Raw genomic sequence first — 22,484 nt, 5'->3', positions numbered from 1 at the left:
GTAATAGCTGGTTACTTTTCATTTTATCGATCAAATGTTTTCTGGATTGTATGATTCCCTTATTTTAAAGGTCACTAATGATATCATTATCACTTGTTTTTTCTTGCTGTATGTTATGAATTAATAGATATTAGGCTAACCTTATATGTTTTTAAAATTAAAAATTTAAGATCCAAAGCCTAAGGGAGTGCTACATGTACCAGAATACAAGAAAGCAGAGAATTATCTTACAAATGTTATTAATTATGAAACAGTAGCATGATCTCTATATGAAGGAAAAATTGACTTAATTAATCTTGATGAAAGTCAGTAGGTTTTCTTCAATTGCAAACTTTAAAAGATGGAATTGTTTTTACATAATAAAAGTTAAAATCTGGACTGTAACCCAGATAAATGAAGTAATATTTTTAATCATCAGAATGATAAGCACTAGTCACATTTCCTGAGTATAGTCAGGCACTGGTGCCATGGATGAGATGAGTAGGCTAGCATTTGCATTTGTGTGTCTCGCTCTGGAAGTCATGTTAAAAGTTGACAAGTTTATCTTGTCAATACTTCTATCCCTTAAATGATGGAGGCGAAATGATGCAAGAACCATTTCAGTTAGGCAGAGGTTTTTTTTTTGAGTGATGGCCCATGTCCAAAAGAGAAGTTGGAACCTGAGAGGCAGAGCAGGGCCCATAACTAAAAGCATTTAAAATATAAACAGAAAATGCCAGGCGTACTTAGCAGATCTTTTCACAGCTGTGGCAAGAGAAACAGAGTTGACGGGCAGAATTTTTTCAGCTTGCATAAGGAGGGAAGAAGGCAGACGCTGGTCAAATTATGGGGAGCCATGGTGGATTGGCTCCCTGCCCATGTCCCGCTCTTGGAATTTTACTGATGGTGGGAGTGGGATCGGACAGGCAACAAGCAAGGTGGTGAGCAATCAATCTGAATATGTAAAGGACTTACTAAAGGGCATTTTGTCAATGTTTCTGGATAAATATAGGCGCCCTCCCAGCAGCAGCCCTGGGGAGATTTTTTTAAGCAAAGAGGGGGCTGTGGGTAGGGAAGGCAGCCCCCCCGCAGCTCCAATGATTAGCTCTGAGGGGACTCCCCTCCATTAATAGCAATGTTAAAACATTTTACTTTGACCTACCTCCTGTAGGCTGCAGGGACCCTGTTTTCCTTAGCAGTAGCCACTGCTCCTGGTGGCACTTCTGGGGCTGCTGAGCTGCTGGCCCTCTGATTGGGTGGGCAGCTTTTGAGAGTGGGTGGCCATCCTGACCAGGATGTCAACCCCGGTGGCAGCTACTTAATTAGCTGCCGCCCATACAATTGAGAAGGATGTCCCACCAGGTGACCATGCACTCCCGACATGCAATTCCAGCTGTTGTCAGGACCTCAACCAATTTGGTAAATTCCTGTCCAATTGACCGTCTGTCAGAACTAGAAAATGTTGGAGATGTAACAAATTTTACGCAAGTACTGAGGAAAGGGAAAGGGGTAGGGGAGGGACAGAAAGAACAAAAGTGAAAGCCTGTGATAGAGGTATAGGTAAGGAGAGATTAAATCACTAAAGGGATGATGGTGCATGCAAAAGAGGATGGTTTCCCTTCCACCATAGTTGACAGGACCCTCAGCCATGTCTGACCCATCTCCCACATCTCTGCCTTCACCCATTCCTCTTCCTTGCAGAACCGTGATAGGGTCCCACTTGTCCTCACTTTTCACCCCACCAGCCTTTGCATTCAAAGGATCATCCTCCGCCATTTCCGCCATCCAGCATGATGCCACTACTAAACGCATCTTCCTCTCAACCCCCTGTCTGCATTCCACAGGGACTGTTCCCTCCGGAACACCCTGGTCCACTCCTCCATCATCCCCTACTCCTCATCCCCTTCCCATTGCACCCTCCCATGCAATTGCAAAAGGTGCAATACTTGCCCCTTTACCCCCTCTTTCCTCACTGTTCCACGCCCCAAACATCCTTTTCAGGTGAAGCAGCGCTTCCCTTGCACCTCCTTCATTTGATGTACTCTATTCACTGCTCCCAATGTTGTCTCCTCTACATTGGGGAGACTAAACGTAGATTGGGTGACCACTTTGCGAAACATCTTTGCACAGTGCGCACGCATGACCCAAAATTCCCTGTCGCTTGTCATTTCAACACACCACCCTGCTCTCATGCCCACATGTCCATCTTTGGCCTGCTGTAATATTCCAGTGTAGCCCAACGCAAACTGGAGGAACAGCACCTCATCTTCCGATTAGGCACTTTACAGCCTTCCGGACTTTGAGTTCAACAACTTCAGATCATGAACTCTTTCCTCCATCTCTACTCCTTTTTTAATTCAATTTCTTAATATATCTTAATTTTAATTTTCATTTTTATTCTTATTTATTTTTATATTTTTCTTATTTATTTATTCATTTTTTAAAATCCTTTTTTCCCCCAAACCGCCCCCACCATAGGGCCATTTGTCAGTTGTTTCTATGTTGTGCTTTCACAGAGTGCTGGCCCTTGTTCTGATATATTGTTCTTACCTTTATGCCACTATCAGCACCTTCTTTAGTCTTCACCACTGCCATTAACACTCCCTTTGTCTTGTGCCCATGACATCTTTGTCAATCCCTCCTTAGCCCCCACCTATCCCTGACCTTTTATCTTGCTCCACCTGCTCCACCCCCTCTTAAACAGTGTCAAATCCATCACATTTCTACTTCCCTTTAGCTCTAAAGAGAGTCATACAGACTCGAAACGTTAACTCTGTTACTCTCTCCACAGATGCTGTCAGATCAGCTGAGTTTTTCCAGCATTTTCTGTTTTTATTTCAGATCCCCAGCATCCTCAGTATTTTGCTTTTATCATACATATAGGCCAGAATTTTCCCGTCAGTGAGTTGGGGGCGGGGCCCACTCGCTGACGCGAAAATGATGCGGGATGATGTTGGGTGGAACCCCCAATGTCATCCTGCTCCATTTAAATATTCAGGAAGGCGGGCAGACAGCGAAATCAGCTGTCCGCCCGCCGACCTGTCAATGGCCAATTGAGGCCATTGACAGGGTAGTTAACCCAATTAAAGGCCAGCGGGCTTCTGAAAAAACATGAAACCTCATCCACTGGCGGGGTGAACTTTCATGTCTGTTTTTAAAAAGTTTAATAAAGTTTCTGTGCTTTTTATTAACATGTCCCATCTCGTGTGACATTGTCACATGAGGGGGACATGTTAATAATTTTTTTATTTTTCTATTTTTAAAGTTTGAAGCACTGTCAGTAATCTCCCTGAGACAGCACTGAGTCTCAGGGAGATGTGCACTCTTTCACACGCATGCGCGAAAGAGCGCACTTTGACAGCTGGGGAATCCCTCCCCCCACCGCACAGGAAGCGCATAGCACTTCCCGCCGAGTGGCCCACTGGGCGGGCCTTAATTGGCCCGCCCACTCAAAATGGCGGCGAGGCCCGTTTCGGTGGCGGTGATCGGCTGCCCGCCCGCCGTCAAACCGGTGGGGCCCACCCGCCCATCAAGGGCAAAATTCTGCCCATAGTGTAGGTGCTAATGATAGTACAACCATTACCAAGAACTGTTGTCCAAAATATTGAAGCAATGGCTATGACCTGAAATAGTTGGATTTAATATTGAGTCACAAAGGCGTAAAACTGCCTAATCAAAAGATGAGGTGCGGTTCCTTGAGCTTCAGTAGAACTGTGCAGGAGCCAATGACAGAACAGTCAGAGTGGGAGCAAGGTGGTCAGGATAGAAAGCCTTGGGTTAGGAGAGAGGCCACCTGCCATGGGCCTCAGCCACCCAGACTTCGGGACCCAAACTGAGGAAGAGAAGCAGCTTGGAGGTCCAGGCACCAGTGGGACACATTAGCAACCTCAGAATCAGAGAGAGGACCAGCACAGACACAGCAGGGCGCAGAGCGCTAGCTAGCAGCCTTGTGCAAGCAGAAAAGGCTATCCCCAGCAGAAATTCTACTATCAGAGGCAGTCCAAGTGGCAGCGATAGCAAAAGGATGTGACTGTCCAAGCAGGCAGTCACTGATCTCTGCACCATGTTGCAGGATGAGCTGAGACCCACGGCGTTTGGTGGACACTCAGTGCTAATGGTGTCTAAGATCGCTGAGGACCTTAACTTCTATGCTGCTGGCTCTTTCCAGAGATCCACTAGGGGCATGTGTGAGATTTCCGAGGCTACAACACATTGGTACATCAAGGAGGTGAGATTCAGGAAGGCTGGCAACTATGTGCGCGAACACAGCAATCCAGACAGTCAGAGAGGTCCATTAGGTTCATGGCCATCGCTGGTTTCCACTAGGTGCAAAGTGTAATTGGCTGCACACATGTGGCCATCAAGTTTCCCATGCACCAGCCAGCGGCCTGCATTAACAGGAAGGGCTTCCACTCATTCAATGTTCAGGGGCACTGCAATGACCAAAATAACATATTGCAGGTGTGTGTACAATTCCTGGGAAGAAGCCACAACACATACATACTTTGGTCCATGCAACAGCTTTTCTGGCCCTCCCCAACGCACCTTCAGGGATGGATACTGGGACACAAGGGCTACCAGCTAAAGACGTGGTGATTCACACAGGTGAGGAACCCATGCCCTGTAGCAGAGGAGAGGCTCAACACCCACCACAGGTAAACCCGAGTGACCATTGAGCAGGCCATTAGACTGTTGAAGATGTGATTCAGGTGCCTTCACTGTGCCCTAGCAAGGGCTCATGTACCATGGTGGTCTTCTGTACCCTGCACAACCTGGCGTTACAGAGTGGGGAGGCGTTGAACAAGGAGAATCTTGTGATGAAGAGGATGTGGATGAGGCTGCCAACCAGGTGATGCAGAATGAGGATTCCCATGGATCACTGGCAAGGTGCAATGAGAGGCACGGGAGGCTTGGGAGGTGCTGATACAGGGTCGTTTAATGTGGCCCTCGTCCTTTCAGAAACATTCCCATGAAGCCTTACCTTTATACAGACCTGCTGTCACCTCCTTCATTTTGCACTCCATCACCTAGCACCCAGGTGGACAGAGCACAATAGCAAGGCTGAGAAGCTGACTAACCATAGTTTAATCCATCGCTTGCAGCCCATTGAGAGAGCAAGGCTGTAGATGAGATCTCAAAGGGTAGCAAGGACTGGAATGAGAAGCAATGACAGTGCATGAACTCATTACTGAATGACACAACAAATGCATGGCCTAACAGTTGCATATTCTATTTAGCTTTGAACCGCAAGTCCAGCTAGTTGCTCTTCTCAACTCTCTTATGTGTTCCCCTGCACTTGAAGCTGAGGTGGAGGCAGGTTGCTAATCTTGCTGCCCCGTGGCTTGGGATGACATAGGTGGTCATCCTTTGTCTGGTAGAGGCCTGGAGAGCCCTGGCATACTGAGGGACTCCTGCACTGGTGCAAGAGACTGCTTTGTTGCAGCTGTGAGACACTGGCGCCTCTGGCAGAGGGGCTAAGGAGCTGCTCTCCATGCCAGGAATGCCCTCAGAGAAGGCCCCAGATACAAAAGGCAGCTGCTTCTCCTCCCTGGCAAGGCACACTTGCTGACCTGAGAACAAGGAGGACATAGTGCCCCAGGTGCGTTGCCCCTTCCCACCTTACCACTGCTGCATTGGGCTCATGGACAAAGTGATGACATGCAGGTTGGTGTGCATCTCAGGCATCCACTAATTGGTCTGCTGGATCAGGCTCTCCATGAGGTTTGCCAATGATTTAATGGAGGAAGCCAATCATGCACCTATCAAAGACATAGCAGCACTCATGGCCTAGATGGGCTTCTCCACCATCAGCGCATGGGTGCATATAGCCTCTGGCACCCCTGCCAGATGTTCCCTTACCTCTTGCTGTAACTCCAACAGGTTCCATGTGGCCAACATCAGAGGCCTGTCCTCAGCTTGGGACTCAGCATGGGCCTGGTCTCTTACAGTCTTCTGACCGACAGTGGCCTTAGGCTGTCATAGCCTCCGTCAGCTTCCCACCTTGTGACCCTGAATCTAATTATGAACGCATACCTACAGACAGGTGGATGGTGTGGAGGGAAATGATGAGGAACTATACCCTCTGAGGATCCTACTTCCTCCTGACCCCTTTGTCACAGACACAGTGGTCACTCCCTGTCTACCAAACACACCCAAAGGAAGTGATTGACATGCTCGTGGCATTGAATCCAAGTTCTCTGGGTGACCCCACGGCTGCTGATCTCGTCTACCATCTCCAGCCAGGCTTGTTTGGTCAGGCAGGCTGGTCTCCTCTTCCCCCTCCCTGGGGAAGAGTACCTCCCACCTTGCCCTTGGCAACACGGCAGAATCTTGGTGCCACCTGGAGTCTTTCTTCTGCCATCTTGCTGCCCACTTGCAATCAGCTCCTTGGCAGAAGGCATCAGACAGGCTGAGGCTGTTTCAGAGCAGGCAGCTTCTGAATGGTATAGGTGGCAGCTAAGGGTAAGCAAACAGATACGGAGGTATCCAGAGTGAAGTGCTTTAAGACCCAATTGGTAGAGTTCTTAATGCACTCGAACATCCTTATATTTTCCATTTTTATACAAACATTAACCAATACCTGTTGGAACTTATTCTGAAATAATTAAATTTAATTATTATTTCCCTCAGGAAAATCTGTCCATCATAATTGTCAGATCCCAAAATCAGAACCAGCACCAATGATATTGTTTTCACTGAAAAATGGATAGAATCCATGAATGCGGCTCCAAAACACCAGGGAAAATGCCAGAGTCTCATGTATTAAGAATACAATTTGACTTATTCAGTCACTTTTAGCCAGTGGCTCTTCTCATGACTATGAATGTTTAATTACAACTTGCAGAATATTCCAATTAAGGTGGATTGTGCTGACATGCTGATGTAGTAATATAGCTTTCACAATTGTCAAAGCAGGGAACTGAAATTTGAAGCAGAACAATTAAAGCTTTAGAAAATAATTTGAACAGACCTTATCATTACAACAACACAATTTTCCAGTCCACAATCTTACTGTGTGTTATGCCTAAAGTCATAATAGAAACACTGCTTCTGCTTCATTGGTTAATGTATCTTAAGCACAGACACTTGGCAGGAAGCTATACAGCTACTAGGAATACTGGTACAACATTATAATGACGGGTTTCATGTTTTGTTTTTCTGTTATAAAACTTGGCAGTGCCTGGAGAAAATTGACAGTTGCTATGCCAACCGCTGATGTCATCTATTTTTAGAATGTTGCGTCATTGGGATTTAAAAAAGCATGAAGGTGCTATTTACATAGAATATCTCTGGGCAGGAGTTTTTGGTGCTGGCACTCAGACTGTAGGCACATGCCCAATAGCCATTGTACTCACCAATAATCCATACAATTAACACTGCAAAAATTTTGTAGTTTTAAGGTTTAATTTTCTATTCAACATGAGCTCCCATCACTGATATTTTTCTCTTATTGCCGTGACCATTGTTTATTATACCACCTCCCCCCCCCCCCACTGCCACTCTCCACCTCCCCACTTTTGCTGGTGTTGGTCTCCACAATTTGAGGCCTCAAGCTTTGGGTTACTTCGTTGCTCATTGGACCAATGCAATTGGTTTTTGCGTCACAAAGAAATGGAAATTAGCAATTTTTTAAAGCACGTAAATACTATTTGATGACCATATGACAAGAAAGGGTAGGCAGGGTGTAGAGGTCTGGAGTTTGTGTGACAAGAGGGAGGAGCATTATAATGTTGGGAATGAGTTAGGGGAGGCAAGACTCCACTAGTCTCACTGTTCTACTTGCCTTCTGTTTCCCCTGACTGCTTTAAGAACTGGAGTCCTTCGGTTCCAGTGCTCTATTTTCTATCTGACCCTCCAGTGAAAGTGGAGGTGCTAGCTGCAGGGAAGAAAGTCATTGACCAAGTCAGTGCAGTTACTCAACTCCTTTGTGGCTGGTTTCAGTTGATATCAAGAGCAAGGCAAATAGAGTTATGTCTTTCTCACATTTGCCCAATGTTACCACATTCCAGACCACTCCTGCAAGTGCTGCCAGATTTCCAGACTCTGTTCTTAGTATTGCCAGACCCTGGAATCCTCTATGCACATCTCTCAGACAAAGATTCCACTCCTTAATGTTGTCAAATCCCCATGCCCTTTGGCCATTGATTCTCAAGCCCAGGAACACCACCTTAGCTCTGTCAAACTCAGGAACCATTTCTCTAGACTACCAAAATCGATGATTACACCCCCCCCCCACCACCCCACATAACGAACAACAGCTTTGCCTCTCCAATGCTTTAAAACACCCAAGAACAGCAAAAAAATGATAGTGCCAAACTTCAGAACTAATCTCCCCCATTTTATGCTGCTTAAATTCCACAACCAAATCCTAAGCTGCAAAGCTTTGAAACTCCCCCACAAAGGTCATCTGCAGGAACGTTACCTCATCTGGAATAAGATCTGCCCTCACTTCACGCTGCCCTATCCAATGAACAAACAATTCCTTTGTTCATAATCATAAGTACCTTCGATCTGTTATGTCTTCCATATGATATGATGGGATATCTATATGCTATAGTCTAACCTGTGGTTTAAAAAAAATCAGATGAAAATGGAACACACATTAAAAAAATTAAATCCACTGATTAAATTTACAGAGAAAATTTGGCACTTGTGCAACTTAATCCACTAAACAACAATTTGTAGTTACATTGTACCTTTAATAATAGAATCTTTACAGTGCAGAAGGAGGCCATTCAGCCCATCGAGTCTGCACTGGCTCCCTGAAAGAGCATTCTACCCAGTCCCACTCCCCTGCTTTATCCCCGATATACAATAAATCATCCCAAGGTGATTCACAGGAGTATAATAAAGCAACATTTTTGCCATCAGGTCACGGGATGATATTAAGACAAATAGCCAAAAGCTTGGTCAAGGGGGTAAGTTTTAAGGAGCATTTTCAAAGAGGAAAGAGAGGTTTAGGAGGAAATTCCAAAGCGTAGGCCCAAGACAGCTGAAGGCATGGCCACTAATGGTGGAGCGATTTAAACTAGGGATGCTCAAGAGGTCAGAATTTGATGTGAGCCGATATCTCAGTTTTGTGCAGCTGAAGGAGGTTACTAGAGAAAAAGTACTGAGCAAACTATTGGGATTAAAGGGTGACAAGTCCCCAGGACCTGATGGCCTACATCCCAGGGTCTTAAAGGAAGTGGCAGTGGAGATAGTGGATTCATTGTCTATAATATTCCAAAATTCCTTGGATTCTGGGAAGGTTCCAGTGGATTGGAAAAATGCTAATATAACGCCCTTATTCAAAAAGGGAGGGAGGCAGGAGGTAGGAAACTATAGACCGTCTGTCATTGGGAAATTGCTGGAATCCATTATTAAGGAAGCAGTAATGGGGCATTTGGAAAGTCAAAATGCAATCCATCAGAGTCAGCATGGTTTTATGAAGAGTAAACCGTGTTTGACCAATTTGCTAGAGGTCTTTGAAGATGTGACAAGCAAAGTGGATAATGGGGATCCTGTAGATGTAGTATATCGGGACTTCCAGAAGGCCTTTGATATGGTGCCGCACAAAAGATTAATACACAAGATAAGATCACATGGAGTTAGGGGTAATATATTAGCTTGGGTAGAGGATTGGCTAACCAACAGAAATCAGAGAGTTAGGATAAATGGGTCTTTTTCTGGATGGCAAGCTGTAACCACTGAGGTGCCACAGGGTTCAGTCCTTGGGCCCCAAATTTACAATTTATATTAATGACTTGGATTCAGGGACAGAAGGCACTATAGCTAAATTTGCAGATGACACCAAAATAGGTGGGAAAGTAAGTTGCAATGAAGAAATAAGAAATTTACAAATGTATGTGGTGAATGGGCCAAAATTTGGCAGATGGAGTTTAACTTGGATAAGTGTGAGGTTATCCATTTTGGTCGGAAGGATAAAAAGGCGACTTATTATTTAAATAGAGAGAATGCTTCAGTGCAGAGGGATCTGGGTGTTCTTGTGCATGAATCACTGAAAGCTAGTACACAGGTACAGCAGGTACTAAGGAAGGCAAATGGAATTTTAGCATTTATTGCTAAAGGAATAGAGTATAAAAATAGGGAAGTGTTGTCGCAACTGTGCAAGGCATTGGTGACACCGCACCTGGAGTTCTGTGCACAGTTTTGGTCCCCTTACTTGAGGAAGGATGTAGTTGCATTGGAGGCGGTTCAGAGGAGGTTCACTAGATTGATTCCAGAGATGTGGGGCTTGTCTTATGGGGAGAGATTGAACAGTTTAGGCCTATACTTGCTAGAGTTTAGAAGGATGAGAGGAGATCTAATTGAGGTATATAAGATGCTAAAGGGGATAGACAAAGTAGACGTGGAGTGGATGTTTCCCCTTCGGGGGCATGCTACAATGAGAGGCCATAGTTTTAGGCTAAGGGGTGGTAGATTTAAATCAGAGAGGAGGAGGAATTACTTTTCTCAAAGGGTCGTGAATCTGTGGAATTCACTACCTCAGAGTGCAGTGGATGCCGGGACACTGAATAACTTTAAGGAGGAGATAGACAGATTTTTAATTAGTAACGGGTTGAAAGGTTATGGGGAGAGGGCGGGAAATTGGAGCTGAGGCCGAAATGAGATCTGCCATGATCGTATTGAATGGCGGGGCAGGCTCGAGGGGCTGAATTGCCTACTCCTGCTCCTAGTTCTTATATTACAAAGGTTGGATGGGACAAAGCCGTGGAGGGCTTTGAAAATAAAGGGCTCTATTTAAGGCCCCCTCCCCCCCCCCCCCCCCCCCCACTCCCCCACCCTGGTCAGGTGCATTTTCAGTGGGTGGTACATGTAAAATATGAGGGGTGGCAAGCCCACCACCTTTCCATTCACTCCCGAACCGATCCTCATAACACAGTGGGTGAGCAGGCACTGAAATTGCAGCTCATTTGCCTTTTTAAAAATTCGTTCATGGGATGCGGGTGTCACTGGCTAGGCATGTTGTCAAGCCAATTGAATATATTTCATACTGCCTGTGCCATTAACCTACAAACATACAAAATAGGAGCAGAAGTAGGCCATTTGGCCCCTTGAGCCTGCTCCACCATTCATTAAGATCATGGCTGGTCTGTTTGTGTTTCTAATTCCACATTCCATTTACCCCCAAAGACCTTTGATTCCCTTGCCCAACAAGACTCTATCTACCTCCACCTTAAAAGTATTCAATGACCCCGCCTCCAACGTCTTTTGAGGCAGAAAGTTCCAAAGTCGCACAATCTTCTAAGAGAAAAAAATTCACCTTATGTCTGACCTAAAAAGGCGACCCTTAATTTTAAAACAGTGCCCCCTAGTTCTGGACTCACCCACTACAGGAAAACATCCTTTCCATGCCCATCTTGTCAAGGCCATTCAGGATCTTATATACTTCAATGAAATCGCCCCTCACTCTTCTAAACTCCAAGGGAAACAAGCCCAGTCTGTCCAATCTTTCCTCATAAGATAACCTGCTCATTTCAGTTTAGTAAACCTCCTTTGAACCACCTCCAAGCCATTTATATAATTCCTTAAATAAGGAGACCAAAACTGCACACAATATTTGAGTTGAGTACAATGCCTTGTATAACTGAAACATAACATCCTTACTTTTATGTTCAATTCCTCTCGTAATAAAGGATAGAATTCTATTAACCTTCTTAGCTACTTGCTGTACCTGCATACTAACTTCTTGTGCCTCATGCACTAGAACACCTAGATCCCTCTGCAGCTCAGAATTCTGCAGCCGTTCTCCATTTAAGTAATACTCTGCTTTTTTATTCTTCATACCAAAGTGAACAATTTTACATTTTCCCACATTACCCATTTTCCACATCTGCCAGATTTTTCCCCACTCACTCAACCTATCTATATTCGTTACAACCTCCGTATGTCCTCTTTACATCATACTTTCATACCTATCTTTGTGTCATCTGCAAATTTAGCTACCATGCTTTCACTCCCCTCATCTATGTCTTTGAAATAAATTGTAAAATGTTGAGGCTCCAGCACAAACCACTGCGGGACTCCACTTGTCACATCCTGCCAATGAGAAAAAGACCCATTTATGCATAATCTCGGTTTTCTGCCAGCCAACCAGTCTTCTATCCATGCTAATGTGTTACCCACTGCACCATGAGATTTCATTTTCTACAATAATCTTTGATCTGACACCTTATCACATGCCTTCTGGAAATCCAAGTACAGCACGTCTACAGGCTCTCCTTTATCCACAGAGCATGTTACTTCTTAAAGAACCCTAATAAGTTAGTTAAACATGATTTCCCTTTCACAAAATCATGCTGACTCTTCCCAATTACATCTAAGTGCCCAGCTATAACATCCCTAATGATTGATTCTAACACCTTCCCCACAACAGAATTAAAGCTAACTGGCCTATAGTTTCCTGTTTTTTGCCTTTTTGAATAGGGGGGTTATATTTGCTACTTTCCAGTCTGATTCCTTTCCAGAATCTAGCGAATTTTGGAAAATTAACACCAACTCATTCACCTCATTTACCACCTCTTTTAAGACCCTAGGTTGAACTCCATCAGGACACAGAGACTTGCCAGCCCACAGCTCCATAGGTTTGCTCAGAACTGCTTCCCTAGTGATTGTAATTTCACCAATTTCCTCTCTCTCCCGCCTCCTGATTTGTAGTTATTATTGGAATGTTTTTGTATCTTTTATAGTGAACACAGGAGCAAAATATTTGTTCGTTTCATCTACCATTTCCTTGTTATTTACTATTAACTCCCCATTGTCACTCTCTAGAGGACCAATACTCACTTCACTTACTCTTTTCCTTTTTAAATACCCATAGAAACTCTTGCGATCTGGTTTTACATTTCTAGTTAGCTTCCTCTCATTGTCTAATTTCTTTCTCCTGATTAGCCTTTTAGTCATTCTCTGCTGTTCTGTATATTCTGACCAATTATCTGTCCTGTCACTTATCTTTGCACAGTTATATACTTTTTCCTTACATTTGATGCTTTCCTTAACTTCTTTAGTTAACCACAGATGGTGGGTCCTCCTTAGAATTTTTTTTATCATAAGAATATACTTATTCTGAATATTCTGAAATATCCCCTTAAATGTCTGCCACTGCTTCTCTATTGATCTATCCTCTAGCCTAGTATCCCAGTTCACTTCAGCTAGCTCAGCTTTCATGCCCACATAGTTGCCCTTATTTAAGTTTAAAATACTAGTCTTAGACCCACTCTTCTCCCTTTCAAATTGGATGTAAATTTCAATCATTTTGTGGTCGCTGTTCCCTAGAGGGCCTTTATTCTGAGGTCATTAATTAATCCTGTCACATTACACAATACCAAGTCTAATATAACCTGCTCTCTGGTTGGTTCTAGAATGTGCTGCTCTAAGAAACTGTTTTGAAAGCAATCCATGAAATCCTCATCCAGACTATAACTTCCAATCTGATTTTCCCAATTTATGTGTAGATTAAAATCACCCATGATTTTGCCACTCCTTTATCACAAGCACCCAATATTTTTTCTTGTATACTTTGTCCTATCTTGTGGTTACTGGTAGGGGGCCTTTAGACCACTACCACTAGTGACTTCTTTCCCCTACTATTCCTCATCTCCACCCAAACCGATTCTACATTCTGATCTCCTGTACCAAGGCCAGCGCTAACTATTACACAAATGCCATCCTTGATTGACAATGCTACCCCTCCACCTTTACCCCACTTCCTATTCTTCTTGAATGTCACATACGCCTCAATATTCAAGACCCAATCCTTGTCATCCTGCAGCAACATCTCTGCAATGGCAATCAGATCATGTGTATTTACATCAATGCGCGCTATGCACATTCAGATACGGAGCCTTTGGTTTTGTCTTTTTGTTATCCTTCTGACATCTAGTCTTGACTGTTCGTGTATATTTAGGTTTTTTCCTCTCTTTCCCTTCCTGCCATTCCCTGACCTCATTTCCCATATTACTATTTTGCCCTCCTGCCTTGACTCTACCCCTTGATTTGCTACATCTACCCAAGCTGGATCCCTCACCCACCCCCCTTGTTTAATTTAAAGTCCTCTCTACTTCCCTAGTCATGTGGCTAGCTAGAACACTGGTCCCAGCACAGTTCAGGTATAAACAGTCCCAACGGTACAGCCCCCACTTTCCCCAGTACTGACTGATGCCAGTGCCTCATGAACTGGAACCCACTTCTCCCACACCAGTCTTTGAGCCATGCATTCGTCTCTCTAATCTTGGTTGCCCTATGCCAATTTGCACGTGGCTCAGCTAATAATCCAGAGATTAATACCTTTGCTTTGCTTCTTAATTTGGTGCCTAGCTCTTCATACTGACTATGCAGAACCTCCTTCATCATCCTGCCTATATCATTTGTACCCACATGGACCATGAAAACTTGATCCCCCCCTCCTACTGTAAGTTCCCCTCCAGCCCCTGAGCAAATGTCCCGAACCCTGGCACCGGGCAGCCAACACAGCCATCTGGACTCTCTTTCTTTGCTGTAGAGAACGGTGTCACCCCCTCACTATACTGTCCCCTACTACCAGTACGTTCCTTCTTGCTGCCCCCACTTGAATGGCTTCCTGTACCATGGTGCCATGGTCAGTCAGCACATCCGCCCTGCAGCTCCCACTCTCACCCAAACAAGCTGAAAGAACCTCAAACCTGTTGGAAAATTGTAGAGGCTGATACTCCCTTTACCTGCCTCAGCTGCAGTCACACCCTCCTGTCCCTGACCACCTTCCAAATCAGAAGACCCTATATTAAGAGGTGTGATTACCTCCTGATACAAAGCGTCCAGGTAACCTTCCCCCCTCCGATGTGTTGCACTGTCTGCAGCTCAACCTCCAGCTCAAAGATTCTGAGCCAAAGCTCTTCAAGCCATAGACACTTCCTGCAGATGTGTTTGCCCTGGATCACATTGGTATCCAGGAGCTCCCACATGCTGCAGCCATGATACATCACCTGTCCTGCTATCCTTATGTGTTTTAGTTAACTACTTATTTTATTCAATTATTTATTTTACTTTATATATTCTATTAACCTTACCATAAATTAATCTGGTATTTGAAACCTTAGGAATATAATAGACCTTAACCACTCACTAGATTCTTACCAGATACTCCCCAAACAGCTATCTCCTTCCCCTGTAGTAGAGCAAGAACCGGTCCCTACATGGTGAAAGGGTTAGAAAAAGCAAAAGAGCACCTCCCTCCCCATCAAACCCACTCAACTCACCAAACTCCCAGCACTCAATTGAGGTCGCACTCCATAAATCGATTTGCGTGGGCAGGCAGTCAGGAGTTGGCAGGCTAATTTTGAAAAAAAACATTTTTGGAAAAGTGGGAAGGATGCCCTTTGTGTATCAGAGGCACCCCGCCCAAGAAGTTAACTCCCACTTTGTTCCACCCCACCTGTCCTCCAAAACTCACCCCCTCACCGCCTCCCCCTTTCCCCCCTCACCCCTGGCTGCCCAATTCTTCCCTACTGTAAAAGCCCCAGACTTACTAGGCTCTGGGATCCATCGAAGTTCTTCCTGGGCCTGCTTGCAGCCCCAGCAGCACCCACTACTTGGTGCTAGGACTGCTAGAGCTGCTGGCCAATCAGAACAAGACTTAGTCTCATATTTCCAAATTTGCCAGGGAGGGTAGAGAAGAACCAAGGTAATTGGAAAACAAGCCATGATTTGCATAGTGAAGCCTAGTAATTTATGGTAGATGAAACCATATATGTAAGGAACTTCAGTAGCAGTCCAAGTTGCATCCTAGGGATTATTGTCTGTGAGACTGGGCCCCTTTCATACCAAGTAGACATGGAAGGCCGGATTGTTTATAAACACATGGACCGCCTGAGGAGCAGGGAGACGCTTCCAAGTCACTGTTGCCACCAAGGAATGTTATTGAACCCGTAAGCACCGAAATACCTCACCTTCCAGGAGCAGAGACAGTCGGGCCTGTGAGGGACACTCAACTCGGGCAGCGGGCTGAGGTTGAATAAAAATCCAGGAGTGACATCAGAGGAAAATTGTAAGTTCGTTAGTTGGTGAGAAGCTGCTGTTAGGGAGTGTGTTTAAATAGCTTAAATCTAGAACAACGTATCATTTATAAAGAAGTAGCTACATGGATTTCAGTAAGGAACACTAGCAATAAGGGAGTAAAGTTAAATAAAGTCAAAGCAAAATAAAATAATAAAGTAAACCAAAGATAAAGTTAGCATAAGTGTAGTAAAGTTACTAGTAATTTATTCTATTCATTCTACTTACTCTAAATGTAATAAATAGTTTTTAGAGTTATGAGATAGCAGGGCACTCGACCAAGTGGAGTGTACATCTGCGGTATGTGAGAAGTCATGAACATACCATGTGTCCTTGACAAACCCACCTGTAGGAAGTGTCACCAGCTGCACAAGTTTGAGTTCTGCGTTTCAGAACTTGAGCAGTGGCTGGAGTAACAATTGTGCATTTGTGAGGCAGAGGACTACTTGTATAGCATGTTTAGGGAAATGGTCACACCACAGGTCAGAAGCGTACGGCCAGAGGCAATCTAGGAGAACCAGGCAGGTAGTGCAGGAGTGCCCTGAGCCTATCCTGCGTGCTAATCGGTTTTCCATTTTGGATGCCGATGAGGGCAATGGTTCCTCAGGGGAATGCAGCCAGAACCAAGCTTGTAGTACCATGGGCGGCTCAGCTGTACAGGGTGCAGGGGGAGAGGAAGAAGAATGGAAGGGCAATAGTGATAGGAGGTTCCGCAGTCAGGGGATCAGACAGGCATTTCTGCGGCAGTAAATGTGACTCCAGGATGGTGTGTTGCTTCCCTGGAGCCAGGATCAAGGATGTCACAGAGCAGCTGCAGAACATCTTTTGCGGGGAGGGGGAACAGCCAGAAGTCATGGTTCACATTGGTACCATTGACATTGGTAGGAAGAGGGATGAGGCCCTGAAAGCAGATTTTTGGGAGTTAGGAAGGAAATAAAAAAAGCAGGACCTCAAGAGCAGTAATCTCAGGATTACTCGCACTGCTATGTGCTAGTGAGCACAGGAATAGGAGGATTGATCGATAAATATGTGGCTGGAGAACTGGTGTAGGAGGGAGGGCATCAGGGTTCTGAGGTATTGGTGGGACCTGTGCAAGCTGGACAGGTTACATCTTAACAGGACTGGGACTGATATATTCGCAGGGAGATTTGCAAGGGCTGTTGGAGAGGGTTTAAACTAGCTTGTCAGGGGGATGGGAACCTGAGGGGTGGCCCAAATTGGAAGGAAGTAAAGCTGTAACAGGAAGCATTAGTGAGACTAGAAGGCAGGAGAGACAAAGCAAAGTATTGAGTATGCTTCGAATGCGGAATGATGCCAATAAGACATAGTTAAGGGCACTCTACCTGAATGCACACAGCATTCGTAAATAGGTAGATGATCTAAAGGCACAAATAGAGGTAAATGGGTATGATATAATTGCCCTTACAGAAACATGGCTGCATGGTGACCAAGAATGGGAACTGAATATTCAAGGATATTCAACATTTAGGAAGGACAGGAAAGAAGGGAAAGGAGGTGGAGTTGCGCTGATAATAAGGGATGGGATCAGTACATTAGTTAGGGAGAATCTCAGATTGGAAAAACAATGTGTGGAATCTGTTTGGGTGGAGCTAAGAAACAGCAAAGGGCAACAGAGTTGGAGTTGTTTATAGGCCACCAAACAGCAGTGGTAATGTGGGGCATGGTTTTAATCAGGAGATTAGAGAAGAATGTAGCATAGGCAATACAGTAATCATGGGTGACTTCAAGCTGTGTATAGCCTGGATAAACCAATTGAGCACTAATGCTGTGGAAGATGAGGTCCTGGAGTGTGTTAGGGATGGTGTTCTGCAGCAGTATGTTAAGGAGCTGATTGGAGGACACGTTATTTTAGCCTAGCATTATGTAATGAAAAAGGGCTAATTAATAATCTTGTTGTAAAAGAACCTTTACGGATGAGTGACCACATTATGATAGAATTTTACTTTATGTTTGAAAGTGAGGTAGTTCACTCTGAAGCAAGGGTGCTTAAGTTGAATAAAGGAAAGTATGAAGGCATGAGGGACAAATTGGCTGAGGTGGATTGGAAAATACATTAAAAGGTATGATTATGCATAGGCAATGGATAGTCCTCACAAAACTATTACATAGCTTTCGGCATCTATACATTCCTTCAAGGTACAAAAACCTCAAAAAAGTCAGTCAACCATGGCTGATAAAGGAAGTTCATGGTTGTATAAGATTAAAAGAAAAGGCTTATAAAGTTGCCAGAAGTAGTAGTAAACCTGAGGACTGGGAGGTTTTTAGAATACAGCAAAGGAAGACCAAGAAACTGGTAAAGAAAGGGAGAATAGAATATGAATTCAATCTAGCAAAAAACGTAAAAACAGACTGTAAAAGCTTCTATAGGTATGTAAAAAGGATTAAATCATTTAGTTTTAGATTTTTAAATCTAAAACTAAAACTTTTTTAGTCTTTCCACCCCACCCCCACTAGAGCTGTACCTTGAGTATCCTGTCTTCCATTCTTAATTAGCACTTTTCTCAGACAATATCACCACCTTCAACACCTCTTTGATCCTTTTGTCTGTGACATCTTTTGATTATCTGCTCCTATCACTGCTTGCTTATCTCCACAATCACCACACCCTCAACTTCTCTCTCCCCCCGCCCCCCCCACCTTAGACCAGCTTATATTTCACTTTTCTCCTAACTATACTCAGTTCTGCCGAAGGGTCATGAAGACCCGAAACGTTAACTGATTTCTTCTCCACCGATGCTGCCAGACCTGCTGAGTTTTTCCAGGTAATTCTGTTTTTGTTTTGTAAAAAGGAAGTGTTTGGCTAAGACAAATGTGGGTCTATTACAGGCAGAGTCAGGAGAATTCATATTGGGGAATAGAGAAATGGCAGAGAAGCTAAATGATTGCTTTTATGCCTGTTTTCATTGAGGAAGGTACAGGAAATCTCCCAGATTTAGAGATCTAAGGGACTAAAGAGAATGAGGAGATGAGGGAAATTAGTATAAGTAAGGAAGTTGTATTGGAGAAATTAATGGGACTGATAGTTGATAAGTCCCTGGGCCCTGATATTCTGCATCCCAGAGTGTTGAAAGAGGTTGCTATAGAGATAGCGGATGCACTGGTGAACTTTTTCCAAAATTCTAAAGATTCTGGAATGGTTCCTGAAGATTGGAAGGTAGCAAATGTCACTCCACTATTTAAGAAGGGAGGGAGAGAGAAAATGGGGAACTACAGACCTGTTAGCCTTACATCAGTAGTAGGGAAAATGTTAGAATCTGTTATAAAGGATGTGATAAATGGATACTTGGATAACCATGATCTGATTGGGCATAGTCAGCATGGATTTGCGAATGGGAAATTGTGTTTGACGAACTTGTTGGAGCTTTTTGAGGATGTTGCTAACAAAATCGATAAAGGAGAGTTGATGGACGTAGTATACTTGCATTTTCAGAAGGCTTTTGATTAAAGTACCCCACAGGAGGTTGATTAGCAAAATAAAAGCAAATGGGATAGGAGGCAATATACTGGTATGGATTAAGGATTGACTAACAGACAGAAAACAGAGAGTAGGAATAAATGGGACATTCTCACATTGACAGGCTGTGACTAGTAGGGTACCGCAAGGATCAGTACTTGAGCCCCAGCTGTTCACAATATATATGAATGATTTGGATGTGGGGATCAAATGTAATATTTCCAAGTTCGTGGATGATACAAAGCTAGATGGGAATGTGTGTTGTGAGGAAGATGTAAAGCGGCTACAGGAGGATTTGGACAGACTTAGTGAGTGGGCAAGAACATGACAGATGGAATATAATATGGAAAAATGTGAGGTTATCCACTTTGGCAGAAGGAACAGATGTGCAGAGTATTTTCTAACTGGTAAGAGATTAGAAAGTGTAGATGTACAAAGGGACCTGGGTGTCCTTATCCATAAGTCACTGAAAGCTAACATGCAGGTGCAGCAGGTAATTAGGAAGGCTAATGGAACGTTTAGCCTTTATCGCAAGATGATTTGAGTACAGGTGTAGTGAAGTCTTGCTTCAATTGTATAGATGGTTGCTTGGTTGCTTGGAATGCTTGGTTAGACTGCACCTGAGTACTGTGTGCAGTTTTAGTCCCCTTACCTCAAAAAGGATATTATTGCCATAGAGGGAGTCCAACCAAGGTTCATCAGACTTGTTCTGGGGATGGCGGGACTGTCTTATGAAGAGAGATTGCACAAACTGGGCCTGTATTCTGTAGTGTTTCAAAGAATGAGGGGTGATCTTATTGAAACGTACAAAATACTTAAAGGGATAGACAGGGTAGATGTAGGTAAGATGTTGGAGAGCCTAGAACCAGGGGACACAATTTCAAAATAAGGGGGAAGCTAGTTAGGATCGAGCTGAGGAGAAATTTCTTTACTCAGAGGGTTGTGAATCTTTGGAATTCTCTACCCCAGAGGGCTGTAGAAGCTCAGTCATTGAGTATGTTTAAGGTTGAAATTGATAGATTTCTGATTAAGAATAATGTAAAGGGTTATGGGGATAGTGTGGGTAAAAGGCATTGAAGTGTTCAATCAGCCATGATCGTATTGAATGGCGGAGCAGGCTTGACGGGCTGATTGGCCTTCTCCTGTTCCTATGTTCCTATATTCCAACATGATTGACCGTTATAGATATAACTGATATGTCCATTGAACCAACTAGTAATGAACTGCTTGTGCCAAAAGAGGTACCCGTTATCGCAGTTCCTGTTAGTGTCGATCCTGTAGGAAAGGCTCAGGTTATCAAGTTATGCCGCTCTACCGGAAACAGAAAACCCCCTCAAGAACATAATTTGTAATTGCTGGGCCTCTGTATATAAGTGTATAATCTGAATTTGTGACAAAGTGCAAGTATGATGATTTCTAAGATTTTTGATATTGTTTTCCATTCACCTGTATAAAGTAATTTGTGAAAGGAATGTAAAACAAGGAATTAAAGGGGGAGGGATGTGATGATTGTTGCTTTAAAGCCAGCCTTACTGACTAAGGGTCGTGTGGTCAGAACAGTCAATCAACACCGAGTGTGGGGAATCTCATAAAGGTTTGGAGTTTTCCTAGCCTGGGGAAGTGTATTGTAGCCTTGATAGAAGCAGGCAGCTAATCCAACAGCTCTGTAAATAAACAAAAGCAGAAAATGCTGGAAAAACTCAGCAGGTCTAATAGCATCTGTGGAAAGAGAAACAGGGTTAACGTTTCAGAGCTCTGAAGAAGGATCACACAGACTTGAAACGTCAACTGTTTTTCTCTCCATGGATGTTGTTAGACCTGCTGAGTTTTTCCAGCATTTTCTGCTTTTGTTTCAGATTTCCAGCATGCTCTGTAAATAAAGTTCGTTGTTCAACTAAAGAAGCCATCTCCAAAATTCTTTGCAAGAACTGTGGCTTGCCGATCAGTGAATAAAAGTATATTCGTAAGCAGCTAATATCTTTTGCCCACCTCTGGATGTGAGCAGATATGATGGGGGGTATCGCCTTATCCTCTCCAAATAATCCCAGCAGAGGCTTGTGGTCAGATATAATGTGAAAATGGTGACCACGGAGGTATTGGTGGCATTTCCAAACACCAAACACAACAAACAGGCCCACCTCCTCAGTTTGAGAATATCGTCACTCTGCAGCACTGAGCGTGTGGGATGTATAACCAGTGGGTCCTTTTGAGCTATCCGCCATCCGATGTGAAAGTTCAGCCCCTACTCCATAAGGGGATGCGTCGCAAGTTAAAATCAATTCTTTCTTTGGGTCAAAGTGGACCAGTAGGGCCGATGATCTTAACAATTGCTTTACTTAGAAACCTAGAAACTAGGAGAAGGTGTAGGCCAAGCAGCCTTTTGAGCCTGCTCCGCCATTTAACATCTTCATGGCTGACCCTCTATCTCAATGCCATATTCCTGCTTTCTCTCCATACCCCTTGATGCCACTAATATCCAAAACATTATCAATTTCTTTCTTGAATATACTCAGTGACCCGGCCTCCACAGCCTTCTGTGGGAGAGAATTCCACAGGTTGATCACCCCTGAGTGAAGAAATTTTTCCTCATCTCAGTCCTAACTGGCCTGTCCCGTACCCTGAGACTTTGGCCCCTGGTTCTAAACTCCCCAACCAGGGGAAACATCCTCCATACATCCAGTCTGTCTAGCACTGTTAGAATTTTATACGTTTCAATCAGATCCCCTCTCATTCTTCTAAACTCTAGTGAATACAGGCCTAGTCGAACCAATCTCTTCCTATATGACAATCTTGCCATCCCCGGTATCAGCCTAGTGAACCTTCGCTGCACTCCCTCTATGGCAAGTATATCTTTTCTTAGGTAGGGAGACTAAAACTGCACACAATATTCCAGGTGTGGTCTCACTAAGGCCTTGTATAACTGCAGTAAGACATCCCTACTTCTGAACTCAAATCCTCTTGCAATGAAGGCCAACATACCATCTGCCTTCCTAATTGC

The sequence above is a fragment of the Cetorhinus maximus genome, chromosome 1, assembly GCF_964194155.1.
Source record: "Cetorhinus maximus chromosome 1, sCetMax3.hap1.1, whole genome shotgun sequence".
Lineage (NCBI taxonomy): Eukaryota > Metazoa > Chordata > Chondrichthyes > Lamniformes > Cetorhinidae > Cetorhinus > Cetorhinus maximus.
This window is presented reverse-complemented; position numbering follows the sequence as displayed.